This window comes from Eschrichtius robustus, chromosome 9 (assembly GCF_028021215.1).
Source record: "Eschrichtius robustus isolate mEscRob2 chromosome 9, mEscRob2.pri, whole genome shotgun sequence".
Taxonomy (NCBI): Eukaryota; Metazoa; Chordata; class Mammalia; order Artiodactyla; family Eschrichtiidae; genus Eschrichtius; species Eschrichtius robustus.
In genome coordinates, this window is record NC_090832.1 from 48,870,375 (window position 1) to 48,884,897 (window position 14,523).

At 43.7% G+C, this 14,523-nt stretch overlaps 1 protein-coding gene across 3 annotated transcripts in view; it reads left to right on the forward strand.

Moving 5' to 3' along the window:
• FYN (FYN proto-oncogene, Src family tyrosine kinase) overlaps window positions 1-14,523 on the forward strand; it is a 204,970-nt gene that overhangs the window by 80,517 nt on the left and 109,930 nt on the right. For all 3 annotated transcript variants that reach the window (XM_068551230.1, XM_068551228.1, XM_068551229.1), the window contains one exon: window positions 9,433-9,502. The gene's annotated coding sequence lies outside the window, so the exon portion shown is untranslated. The remainder of the gene's footprint in view (window positions 1-9,432; window positions 9,503-14,523) is intronic.

Below are 14,523 nucleotides of genomic sequence, written 5' to 3' on the forward strand. Positions count from 1 at the left end.
GTCACATGGGCTTCTTCCCCTTGTGTTTCTCTGTGTCTAAACTTCCTTCTTATAAGGACACTGGTCGTAATGGATTTAGGGCCCACCCTAATCCACTATAACCTCATTTTAACTAATTACATCTTCAGTGACCCTATTTCCAAATAATGTCACATTATGAGGTCCTGGGGGGGTTAGGACTTCAATATATCTTTTGGGGGAACACAATCAACCCACAGTACCCAGTGAACCCAGTGCCATTTATTGAACTTCAGTGTCATCTTTGTCATAAATCAGGTGATTATCTGTGTAGGTCCATTTTGGGACCTTCTTTTTTGTTCTATTGGTCTCATTGTCTATGACACAGATACCACACTGTCTTAATTACTGTTATTTTATAATGAATCTTGGTATCTGATAGAGTAAGTCTTCCAGCTTTGTTGTTGTTCTTCAAGATTATTTTGTTTTTTGGCACTTTGCATTTCCATATGAATTTTAGAATCTGCTTGTCAATTTCTACCAGAAAAAAAAAACTGCTATTTTTTAAAATTGAAATTGCATTGAAGATGCAATTTGGGGAAGAACTGACATCTTTAAAATATTGAGACTTTCAGTCCATGTACATGGCATAACCCTCTATTATTTAGGTCTTCTTCAGTTTCTCTCAATAATGTTTTTAATAGTTTTCAGTGTTAAGGTCTTACACATCTTTTATTGCACTTATTCCTATATATCTGATATTTTTTGATGGAGATTTGTTTTGATGAAATAAAAAGCAGAGGAAGTGAAGAAAAACTTCTACTGGGTTTACTGTTTCACATTATTCAGGAATTTTCCCATGTTTACCAAGCTTAGCAGGGCTAAGATTTAAGTCGAGGTCTCACTGGATCCAAATAAGAGCTGGGCAAATAAATTAGTTACCTCTTCAAAAGTGCAGTTTTTATTTATTTATTTATTTAAAATTTTTTTAACATCTTTATTGGAGTATAATTGCTTTACAATGGTGTGTTAGTTTCTGCTTTATAACAAAGTGAATCAGTTATACATATACATATGTCCCCGTATCTCTTCCCTCTTGCGTCTCCCTCCCTCCCACCCTTCCTATCCCACCGCTCTAGGTGGTCACAAAGCACCGAGCTGATCTCCCTGTAAAAATGCAGTTTTTTTTTTTTTTTTTTAATTTATTTATTTATTTTTGGCTGTGTTGGGTCTTAGTTTCTATGCGAGGGCTTTCTCTAGTTGCGGCAAGCGGGGGCCACTCTTCATCGCGGTGCGCGGGCCTCTCACTATCGCGGCCTCTCTTGTTGCGGAGCACAGCTCCAGACGCGCAGGCTCAGTAGTTGCGGCTCACGGGCCCAGTTGCTCCGCGGCATGTGGGATCTTCCCAGACCAGGGCTCGAACCCGTGTCCCCTGCATTGGCAGGCAGATTCTCAACCACTGCGCCACCAGGGAAGCCCAAAAATGCAGTTTTTAGAAGAGGCGAAGTGGTTCAAAATTTGGGATCCTTGGATGTAGGTAAAATAGGTCCTTGGTAGAGAAAAGGTAGAGGCGTTAGTTCAGCCATGTTGCCACATGGAGAACCGTGGCTGGAAGAGGTATTGAGGACACGATGCAGATATTGGATGGGATAGGGGTCTAGATCTGAGGTTTTCAGTGTTGAGAACGTTAGGGTTCCCCAGAAGTGCCAGGTGGGCCAGGAGGATGGCCAAGGTGGTAGTGTTTTGAGTCCTTTCCTCCTTGAACCAGAGCTGTTCTGTTCCACTTTTATCTAGTATGTTGGAGTGTAGCATAAACGTTAGAAGTACACATGCACTCACATCTACGTGTGAATACACAAGGTTCTTGTACTAAAAAATAGCTTAAAGACTACCAGACTAGATATTCTTTAACATTCCATTCAGCCCCAGGATTCTGGGATTTTAATATTGTAGCCAGCCCACACTCCAGGGCCTCTGCACACATCATTATTAACCTTGATCTTGGCAGCATTGTGATACTGTGTGCGTATCCCAGGCCTTCCCAGGAGCTACTGCAGAATGTCTGTTTGGAGGGTCTTGAGAGTGGTAATCAGGTTGGAAGAGAGCTCGGGGACTTGTCCAGCTGCATCATAGCAAAGCAGCATTTTTATTCAGACTCTGGATTGCAAATCACTAGAAACAGCTTCATTTACAAGGAAAATCAGAAATAATTCAAGTACACTACAAAACAGAGTTTCTATTTTATTTTTACCTGATACCTAAGAGATGTGATCACCTGATAGAAACTCACTGCCAGGAAGAAAAGAAAGACATGATTATTATAAATATATACTTCATTTTCATAAGTTTTATAGAACAGAATCTTTTTCCTCCTGACAGTCAACTAATTATTCCAATGGCATTTACTTCATTTATTTCTTTCCCAAATAAACCCTCAGCCTAGAGGTTTAAACATAGCAATCATCATCATTATCATAAATAATAATTATTATGTAATTATTAATATATTGCATATTAATAATGTATAATAAATTATTATTATGTGAAGGAGGAGGAGAAATTATATCACTACTGCTCTTCCGGCTTGAGGTTGATGTAGATTATGGGGAGCCCTAGAGCCCCATCCAACCCCTCCGACCACCCCTTTGCATGACTCAGCCCAACCACCATGCCAGTGAGCCCAAAATAAATACCTCAGAGCCGCCTCTTGGGCAGCTGAAGATAAGCGCATTTGCTGGTTTGGGCGTGCCTTGCTCCACCGTGAGCCTGAGTCCCTCTCATCCTGGCAATGGCTGATGAGAGAGGAGCAGTCAGCCCTTTCTAGTCCGACCTTCCTGCCCTCTCATCCTGCGGTCGGTAACCCCTTTGTGCTGGCCGAGTGGTCTCCATGCTCATCTCTTTGTCTACCCATCACTCTTCTCCTCTTTCCTTCCACTCTTTACTCCCGCTCCAGCAAATAAGAAAACAAACAACAACCACAGCCTTGCTTGAGTATCCCCAACTTGTGGTGGTGAAGCCAGAAGGACCAGGGCCCCTGTAGGCAGGGAAAGCAGATGGGCCAGTGATGCCTTCTCGGAGCACCCCTCTGCCTCCCCCACGAGGGGTGAAGGCCACAGTCAGTCCTAAAGCAGGCTTGGTTTCCTAGGGAACTCTGTTTTCTGCTTCCCATCCTCCTCCCCTTGCGAATGGGCTTTGTTTGCACACTTGCTTGTTTAATGTGCTATCCCGCCATTTGGAATTCTTTAGTTTTGCAGACAATTGACTTTGGACTTGCAGGGAACGCTGTCACGTGCCCAGCTTGCACCTCACACAGCACAGGACAGGACAGCCGTAGCCGCCGTAGGAGAGCTATGTAAGGGAGGGGAAGTCACCCTCCCTAGCCCCTGCCCCCCCATTCCTTGCTTTTGAAAATAAGACAGCAGGGACTCACACAGCTGTTCCTTAACGGGTAGGCCCTGCAAGTGTGCTGGCTTTATCATCAGCCTGCACCGGCTGGAGGAAGCCTTGGAAGCCGCATTACAGAACTTAGGTCACAGAGGTGAACTGAAAAGGACAAAGCCCTCTGACTCAACAAAATGACGAGAAGTGGCTCCTCTGTGCGAAGCAGTGGGCCAGGCAATGTGTCAGCGGTTCAAAGGTTTAGGGTAAGTGCCTGCCCTCAAGGATCTGGCTCTTTCCTGTGAAGCAGACAGTGTGGTAAGGTCTATAGTAGACGTGTAAATGGTGAGATGAATTCCAGTGGAGGAAATCGGACAAGAAATTCAGGGAGGGATTCATATTCGAGTTGGGCTCGAGGGGCAGGTTGGGTCGCCATTCTTGCAGGTGGAGGTAAGGGTGCATGAGAGGGAAGAACAGGGCAGGTGAAGGCCAGGAGGAGGGACAGGTGCTGGGAACAGCAAATGCTTTCGTAAGGCTGGGTGTGAGGGAGGAAAAAGAAATGGGAGATAAGGCCAAGGGGGGTTTGGAATGGAGGTGGGTGGCTTTGAGCACAAAGCCGAAGAGTGTGAGTGTGTGTTAAGTCATTGGTTTTCCTAGCCGTGTCACCACCCTGAGGTTCCTTGGGGGTGGCTCATAGGCACTGCAGGAGCAAAGGTCCAGAGCAGCTCCTTCCTTGCCCATGTTATATACTGGGGTATTGTCTTTCTTTTAAGAGGGTTCCCATTGGCCTGTGCCAGAGACCCATTCTCACTTATCTAGTCTCCATCAGTCTGCAGGTACTTACTGAGAGCCCTGTATGCCTAGCCCTGTACTCGGTTCTGCTGAAAGACGGTGGAAGATTTTGACCCAGTGGCATGGTAGTAAGAGCCACTGGGTCAGCAGCCTGAATTATAATTCCGTCTCTGCCACCCACTCATCATAAATCCTTAGGCAAGTCTCCTGGCCTCGCTGGGACCAGTTTCTCACCTGTGAAGTGCAGGGCTGGGCTGGTAAGTTGTTCCCAGCTGAGACATTTTAGGACCAACATGATCAGTACTATCATCTAGAGTTTTCCTGTGTGTGGACAGAGTAGGAAAGGGAGAGACCAGAGGCAAAGAGGCCACTTAAGAGGTGATGGCAAGAATTCCTGTGAGGTGTCTTAAGAGTCTGAGTGAGGCCTTTTACTTATTCATTCAACAAACGTAATAGTGCCAACCACTGAGCATTGGGAATATAGCAGCGACCAAAACAAAGTCCCTGTCCTCAGGGTACTTTCTTTCTAGAGAGCCACAGTGGGACTGGAAACAAGGGTGATAGATCAAGAGATGTAGTTTGAAACTCATGACAAGGGTGATAGTCGGAGCTGTGGAAGTATATGAGGTACCAGGGAAGAGAAAGCAAAAACGTTTGGAGGGAAAGAGAGACCTGAGGTGATGGAACGTCAGGAACATTCTGTGGAAAACCAACTAATGTTTACTCCATAATAGAAGATACATTTTGTATCAAGCCAACGCAACAAACCCATCCCCCAAAAATATCCCATTGTGGTTGAGAAGCTATGACACTGAAGAGAGAATGTCCATTTAGACACCCAGTTCTCCTTGACTATTGACTACATCACTCCTGTATATGAAGCAAAATTACATCAGAGCCATATATGGTTTTATGTAATAGCAGGTCTATTTGGTTTACTCAGAAAGGTCTTTAGTAAGTACCAGTGATACGTAAAAGTGGTATGGGTGGCTGCCTAAGGTGCTAGTCCCTCAAATCTTTTCCCAAACCAGCTCACTCCCGCTCCCTCTCTCTCCCTCTCTGTCTCTCTCCCCCCACCCCTCCTTCTCCCGAAGTTATTGCAGTGGATCCAGAAGCAGATTCTGAGAGCCTCAAGCTTTTCCTTATTTACCCTTCAGTAATTACGTATCACAGGTTGTTTTCCCTATCAGAGTCTGGGGCCGAGCAATTAGTCTCCCATTGTTTTTGCAGGAAATGACATCCATGTGACTTCTGCGGAAGCAACTGTTGACCACTCTGGTTAAAAGAATTTGGAAAATGTTCAGAACTTCCTCTGGTTGATCATTTAGACTGACTGATTTAGAAAGCTTTGGGAAATGTGCAAAGCAATAATGGTTGTCAGAACCGGAAATACTACTGGGTCAGTTCCTGAACAAAATAGGCCTCTGAACTGTTGCTCTGGTCTCTTGATGCACTGACTTGTCTGGACCCTTCACTGTGTGGCTGACTGGTGCCTCGGCATTCTGTTCCTTTTATAATGCTTTATTAGGGACTGATTAGTCAGGATGCTTTCCAGCTGCAGACAATTGACAACCCAACTTAAGGAGGCCTGTACAATAAGAAACTTATTGGAAGTCTAGTAGCTCTGCAGACTTCAGGGTTGACTGAATGCAAACACCCCTACTCTCCTTCCCTGTGTTTTTTCTGTCTTTGCCCTCCTCTGTGGGCCAGCTTTATGCTTCATTTGGAGCAAGATAGCTACAGAAGTCCTAGGCATCACATCCTACACAACATTCAGAAGGAGGGAATTTCTCCCAGAAGAATGAGGAGAAGCTCCCAGCAAAACGTTCTGCACATCGTGTTGGGCTGAAGAAGGTCACATGCCTATTCTTGAACCAGTCACTTGCACGAGGAACAGGTTTCCCTTGATCAGTGTGTCTCAAACTTCAGCATGCTCACAGATCACCTGGGATCTTGTAAAACAGCTTCTGATTCAGTAGGTTTGGGGTGAGGCCTCAGAGCTGACGTTTCTCAGAAGCTCCCACGTGATGCTGATGTTGCTGCTGGGCACCCTGCAAAGCCTTAGACCCCTCAGGCCCCCACCCCCCCACCTGGGAGTGCTGTCACCTTTTCTCAGGCACTGTGGCTGAAGGAACATGGGGCATCTGTTAGGAAGAAGGAAGAGGGAATGGCCCCATGCAGATGAAAACTGTATTAGAGATCCTCATATCCAGTGCATAATGAGAATGTTACCTTTAAACAGGAGCCACACAACGTCTATGATATGCATTAGAAGCAAAAAGTAAGTGCCATGCTAAGTGTTGTTGTGTGGGAGCACCTATAAACATCTTACTATGTACTCATGAGGATGTGTACATTGCAGTTTTTGAAATAAAAGATTAAACAGTCATGCTGCCCTCTTCATTATCATTCAGCTATTTTAATTTAATACCATATATCTAGTGTGACTCAAAAGGAACAAATTCAAATGAAATAGATTTAAATGTCCCTAAGTATAAAAAGAGTGTGCCAAGTCCGTCCATTGTCCTCTGAGTAGCTATCTCATCCGTCTTAGTTACTGGGGAGGGAGGGTACACCCCGACTTGTCCTACGAGTCACTTGACATGATGTCAGGCATGAAAAATGCTGCTTGCCGGTGTTGAATTTCTGCCAAAGCAAATGGTCACAGTGCCCTAATGCATGGTTTTCAGTGGAGAAAATCATTATGCTCTCTTCATTGAAAAGGAAGAACTATTCTGTTATTTTTCGTGTGTTCTTTTCTTGGCAAAAGGCACACAGGAGTTCTGAGCTGCAGCAATTTTGGAAAAAAGGCTGATAAGACCAAAGGACCAGTGTCCGTCCAGAGGCTGCGCCGTCACAGACTCAGTGGGGCCCGGAGTGGAATATGCCACCAGGCGTTGAGTAAACCCCTCTGGGATGGCCCCCTTGGAGAGGTTGCCATCTCCGACCTCATACGCAAAGACATCATTCAGGAGGGGAGGTGGAATTTCACTGCTCCATCGACTTGACTCGCCTGCTCTGGAACCACAGCTTCACATCTGTGAGACCTGTGGGAAGGCAGAGCATCTCTTACTAACTGGCCTCACCTATGTTGGTCACCAAAGCACCCGTACTTAGGGGAATCACTGGCTATTCCTTGTCTTTGCGAAGGCCCTGACACTTTGAGAGATTCTCAGCTCCTCTGGACTAGCTGGGGAAAGCTGCTAGGCTCGAAGTTCCACTAAGGCAGGAATTGTGCTCATGTCACACAGATGCCCCATGTATGGGCGGAATGATTGAACAGTCGGTCTGTCCCAGGGAGATCTGTCGGTCAGCCACGCTGACCAAACATTCACTCTCTAAGGAGAAATAAAAGAGGGGAACATTTTGTTGCCTAACTTCAGAATTTTATAATCTAAATAAACAATGTTTAGGTGTTCCATCTGCATATTTAGAACCTCATAGGCTGCCAGACAGAGGTGAAATAATATTAATATTAGCTGAGCCTGTGTTCTACAAGCAAGACTGCACTATTATTCACTGCTTGGTTCAAACAATGCTGGCTGAATGTCTTCCTGCTGTGAGCTATGAGGCAGGGCATTCTTCACCGCCATGAGAGGAATAAAAAATGGGGAAAAAATAGGGCCTTCCCTTACAACGTAGAAGACTTACAACTTAAAAAGTAGGATATAATAAGTACATTTAAAGTATCTATATCAAATAAAATATAATTTTTAAAAAGAGAAAAGCAAAGAGGGGTAAGATAATACTAAATTGAGAAAGTCCAGGTAGAAAGGGCTCAAGAAGATGATGAGAGTTACTCTAGGCCTTAAAGTGAGCCTCGTGACCTGGAGTCCACGGATGGAATTCTGGGGGAGGGGGTGTCTGTGAACTTGGATGGAGGAAAATTATCTATTTTCACTAACCCTTAATTGAAATCTAACATTTCGTCCTGTTATGACAGTAGTATTAGCTATTTGTCACCAATAGTAATTCTAGGTATTTTCATATTACATTATAGTTACAGATACCCTGAAGTATCATTTATGCCCAACATTACTTCAAAACTACAGTAGTAATTAGACTTTTCCTGGAACTTATTTAAATATTAAGAGAAGCACATCATAATTTTGTTATATATTTTGATAACTGAATATCAGTATACTTCTTTTGAGTCCTATGCATTTCATGTGTTAACTTCAAGAATTTAAAAACATTATTCTGAGAAACATGTCTCTAGACTGTTATGGAACAAAAAGGTAAAGAGCTCCAGGCTTAGAAAATGGTGAGGCCACCTACTGGCACTTATGGGACAGAAGACACTCAGAGAAGGGTCTGGAATGCCCACAGGCTGAGGCAGGACTGGTGGCTGGATTCTGCAGCATCTGATGGGAAGATGTGAGGACAGAGCTAAGGCGAGTGGGAGGCCCAGGCTGATATATTGATAATTTCACAGGTAAACTTGTAGGTGGTGGGAAGCAGTAGAGGTGTTTCCGCTGAGGCTTTAAGTTGTGTTTAGGAAGGAGCAGGATTGGAAGAGAAGGAGCTGGAGGCCAGGAGATGGGTTTCTGCAAGGAGTGAAGCTGACCAAACAAGAGTGTAAAGATGAGAATGGAGAGAGGCGGTGAGTTCCAGAGTTGCCATGGGACTCAAAGGTCAGGCTCAGGCCAGGATTTGCAGTGCAGGTGTGCAAGGCCGGCTTAGGCTTCAGGCCTGCATGACCCAGAGAAGGATAATAGCTCCTCATCTTCCCCGAGTGATTGCTGTGCCAGATGCTGTTTTAAGCCTTTCAATGTCATTTATATGCCACTAAATTTATATTACTTAATGCTCATAACAACCCTGTGAGGTTAGTACAGTAATTCCTATCTTTCAGATAATAAAATGAAATCTAGAAAACAGAAGTGAGGGCCTCGCAGCCAGCAGGGGAGAGTGGAGTGTATTGCTGAAAGAAAGAGGAAAGAGGAATTGGTTTTGGGGGGAAAAAAAGGTTATGGGTTCAGCTTTAGATATCTTTGCATTGTTCTCTTATCTTCAATTATTTTAAAAGGCTAAAAATTCAAATAAAGTATTTATAAGCACAGTTTCTGGTTTATTTCACTGTCCAGATTGTTATTTGTTTGTTATTAGTGAGTGCTGAGTCAATTTGTAAATTGGTTTCATCTTTCCTGTGAAAAACAAAGAGGAATCTGGCAGTAAGAGTGTGGTACATTGATGGGTTCCCAAAACAAGGAAGATGTTGTGGTTTCCAGAAGGGAAACACAATATATATTAAATTACTTCTGCCTAATGATGCAGTTTTCCTTTTGTTGTGGTATTTTTCAGGACCAGTCCAGCAGCTGTATTAGAAGACATGTGGTATATATAAAGTTTGTGATCGTTGGGAGAAATTTTGGTAAGTGTCGCTGCATTTATTTCTGATACCTTGTGAAGTAAATGTTGCTCATAAAGGGAAACCATGGCCTTGTTCTGTGCATCTTTTAAACCTGTACTACACTTGACAAAAATGGATTTTATAATTAAATGTGACGTTCAATTGGTGTTTTCTGACAGTATGACATCTTTTTCTTGTCATTGCTGATGTTATTAAGCAATATGGGGTTTTCTAAGATATAATAATAAGTCTAGATTTTAGGAAACCTTCCAGATACAGGATAAAGAATACCCTGGACCATTTAGCTTATGTTCTTAGCCACTCATGGAATGTGAGAGTAATAAACTTGCAAACCAAAAGAATAAAAAAATGTTTTTAAGTTTCCAAAGTAGAGAGATCCTTCTGGTCTATATGTTGAAATGAGAGAGAAACAGGCAGTTAGCTGCTTGGGAAATGGGACATGAAAGGGAGTTAAGAATCCAGCATGCCTGAGACCCAGCCCACCAACCAGCATAACAGCGGCCTGAGACCAGGAACATTAAATTCAGCAAACACCCAGAAGACCTTGCTAGCAGTAGTCAAAAGGACAGGAGACTTGGGTTAAAACTCAGGTTCTACACTTACCGGTTGTTATATAACCTCTCTGAGCCTCAACCTCCTTGTCTGTAAAATGAGGCTTATGATGTTACCTACCTCAGAGTGTTGTTGTCAGAATAAAACAAACTAGGTAATGCTGGGGCACCATGAGTGCTCAATAAAGCAGTTATTCTTTTTTTAAAATTTATTTTATTGAAGTATAGTTGATTTATATTTTAAATATAAAATACATTCAATATTTTATTGAAGTATAGTTGTGTTTATTTCTGCTGTACAACAAAGTGATTCATATATATATACACATTCTTTTTCATATTCTTTTCCATTACGGTTTATCACAGGATATTGAATATAGTTCCCTGTGCTCTACAGTAGGACCTTGTTGTTGATCCAGTCTATATATACTAGTTTGCATCTGCTCACCCAGTCTCCCAATCCATCCCTCCCCCTTGGCAACCAAAAGTCTGTTCTCTATGTCTGTGAAAAGCAGTTATTCTTGACAACAGAACACCCTTGTTTGGAAACTGGACATTTGCCATTGAGGTCAGGCCAGCAAAAGGTGTGAGTATCTTCCAGCAGGAGGGCCGCTGGGAAGGGGCTGGTCACACCCCATTTGCTATCACAGGGGGCGTCACAGCTGGTCGCCACAGTCCCTCCTGCAGCGTCCACTGCATAGCAATGTCCCCAAGACCTTTGCCATCTTCTCTAACCCTCTCAACCCATTCTTTTTTTTTTTTTTTTTAATTTATTTATTATTTATTTTTGGCTGTGTTGGGTCTTTGTTTCTGTGCGAGGGCTTTCTCTAGTTGCGGCAAGCGGGGGCCACTCTTCATCGCGGTGCGCGGGCCTCTCACTATCATGGCCTCTCTTGTTGCAGAGCACAGGCTTCAGATGCGCAGGCTCAGTAGTTGTGGCTCACGGGCCTAGTTGCTTCACGGCATGTGGGATCTTTCCAGACCAGGGCTCGAACCTGTGTCCCCTGCATTGGCAGGCAGATTCTCAACCAATGCGCCACCAGGGAAGCCCTCAACCCATTCTTAAACCAGCTTAGCTAATTTAACTTCCCTTCCTGCCATCTTTGCAGCCAGGTGCAATCACGTTGTTTGAGCTTTGTTCGGTTTTGGAGTTAAAGTTATTTTGAACCAAAATAACGAGAAGAAGAAGAAGGGTTGGGAGGAGATGGTACCCTTGGTTTAGGCTTCAGTTACCATGTTGAGGCTTTCATTTCCAAACCTTTCTTTGGACTTTTTGTCTATGCTTATTATGCAGCCTTCACAGAGATCCAATTATTGGAAGGAAATTTTTGAGCTTTGACCAAAAGAATTTGGCTTTGGGGTGGAGCCTTTACCTGTGGTTGGAGAGAATCAACCATATCGGCTGATGGTTAAGATCGGGTGTCTGGAGGTGACAACCCTCCAGTTTTAGGGGATCAAAGAGATGGACATGGCCTCAGGGGTTGTCTGGCCCAAGCTCCCACCAACCAAAAAAAAACCCTTTTCTCCAGAATTCTTGACAGAGGGGAATTCACATTCTCTCAAAGGTGGGGTTTGCTACTGCACAGAGGAGCTTTCTCCAATTAAAAAGCAATTCAGGGCACAGGGAAATTTAAGAGGGTGAGAAAATTGTTGTAGATCTTGATTGTAGTGGTGTTTATACAACTGTAGGTTTTGTGAAAACTCACAGGACTATACAATAGAAAAGGAGAATTTTGCTGTAGTTAATTACACCTTAATTTTTTAAATGGGAAAAAAATGAGCAATTAGATACCTGGACATTAGGTCAAATTGTTAAAGAGGGAAGGAGAGAGTAGGAGGGAGGAAAGAAAAGCGATCTGGTCCTTCTGTTGAGCTACAATATGTGGTCAAGGGAACAAGGACTTGGTCTTCTTACTTCCTGTCATTTCAGTGTCTGGACAGAGACTGCCACCTAGAAGGCCTGTGATAAGTATTTATTGAATTGCTGACTTCCCTGAGTCACTCTGTAAGCAGATAGAGACAAGTGCACTCACTTTCCCACACACCAGCCCGCCAGATGTTTGAAGATGCTCTCCTTCCTCATTCTTCTGCTCTGGGCTGAACTTACCATCTCCGTTCTTTTGACTCTTTGTCTCCTGATGTTATTTTCCTTTCCCTCCCCACCCGGCGCCTCTTCTTGAGGAAGCGTGGCTTTACCACTCCCTACATGAATGGCCCAGTGCTAGAAACGCAGCCCCCGAGGAGGTGTGGCCCGGGAGGAGTACAGTGGGTCCTCGCTTCTGTAGATGGTGTTAATAGACACCAATCCTTATCCCCTTCCATACTGAGGGCCTGGTAACTGGATCGTGACGGATTTCTTACCAGTAGTCTTCTAAGAATGGAGCTCCTAAAAGTAGGGAGGTTAGCAGTCCAAGAGATCAGGTGGCAGCAAATCCGTCCTCATAAATGTCTTAACTGAAATGAGGCCAGGCCCTGCCACCCCTAGTTTGAAACAGCAGTGGTGCTGTTTATAAATCTTTCGGGGTAGTACTATATTACAGATCCTGATTCTTCACTGTGAGTCATAGGAAGTTAGAAATTCTGAAAATTAAACTTGTAGGTTCCTTGAAAAATCTAGATTTTTTTTTTCCTGGCCATGCCAGGGAGAGATATATAGATAGATAAATAGAGAGAGAGCAGTAGTTCTCAACCTGGGTTGTTTTTGTCCTCGCAGAGGACATTTGGCAATGTCTGAAGAAATTTTTGGTTGCCACACTGGAGGGAGGGGAGGGTGTGTGCTACTGGCATCTAGTGGGTGGAAGCTAGAGATACTGCTAAAGACCCTAAAATGCACAGGACGCCCGTCTCCACACACACACAGAAATGATCCAGCCCAAGATGTCAATAGTGCTGAGGCTGTGAAACCGATATGGAAATAATAATAATAATTAAAAAATCAATGTCTAAAGTACTCAGTATTTTGAAGGTTTAAAATTTTTAATATTTTGACATTTAATTAAATGTAAATATATAACTAGAAAACATAAATTTGTTCAGAGAATCACAGAGCTGAAAGGGCCCCTACATTACCACTGATTCCAAGCAAGATCTGATCTAAATGAATTCAGACAGATGGGTGTCTGCAGACTTATACTGAGGACTGTCAACTAAAGCTAGAAACAAGACTCACACAACTTGATCCCAGCATTCACACAAAAGGCATTGTCTCGTATTTTAAATTTCAGCCCCAGCTTCTTCAGATGTGTTTGTCTTCAGATGACCTCTGAGATGAAATGGTATTTCAGTCTGGGCGAGTCCATCCTTTTGAATCAAGGGTGTGATTCTGGTGTGATGAAAATGTGCTTAGGGAGGAGAGAGATCTCATTACAGATGATTGAGATTGGGTATTTTGGTACACAGGACTGTTTATTTCCATCAATTTTCTAGTGACACTACAATCTGGTTTAACCGGGAGTTGTTGAGAGCTTGTGTAGCCCAATATGGCCACATTTGCTGAAGCAGGGAGATTAAAGCAACATATGTCAAGTTGTGATATAGGACAATCCACTTGAAAAGATTGTAATTATAGGGCCTATTTCGGGAGGGTAACTGTGCTTTTTGTGAGGTATATTTTGGGATCCACTAACCCAGCTTCAAGGCCAGTAATATCTTCCCAGAAAGGGTGTGGTTGTGTGCTTGTGGACATAAATATTTTCTTACCAAAAGCTTTGGTATTTGGTATTTTCCTTTGACTTTACTCCCCTTCATTTTTCTTTTTCTGATAATCTTTCCTCTTGCAAGAATGCTGTGAAAATGCGTTCTGGAAAGCTGGAGAAGAGAAGGATAAAAGATCTCATTTAGATGGCCGAGCCCAGAGATTTAGGGACTTTACGTTATCAGTCTGCTGTTTTTAAGATGAATAGAATTTGGAGGAATGTGCCAAAGGTAATAGTAAGCAGAGTCAAGGGAAACTATAAAAACACCATGTTGGGGCAAAATATTTTAATGTAAAGATCTGTAGCAAAACTACACATTTATAGCTGCTCGTTTCCAGCACCCCCTCTCCAACCCATGGGTAATTCTCATGAGCTTGTTTCAGCGCTCTTTGCCTAATGACCTGGAGTGGGTATCTGCTTTCGCTTTTGTTCTTCAAGGTTTGTGCCTTTGCCCTGCTCTGCCTCTGGTCCGTCAGGTGGATCCCTGGGGGAGTGGGGAGCAGGGGCTTCCTGCCTAGCTCTCCAGGTGGCTCCCACACACTAACCTGTGTGAACCGAGGCTCCATTCTCCCCTTTGTCAGGGCATACAGGTTGCACGCAGCAGCCCTGCCCAGCCTCTCAGATTCCCTTCCGTGAGAGCCACTGAAAACTATAAAGAACAGAGCAGTACGACACGTTGAAAGTCAGCTCTGTGCATGCTGGCCCTGCTCTGGCGTGCGTAAGAACAGAAGCACCACATTCTATAGCCTTGTACTTTTGATCTTTGAAGTAATTC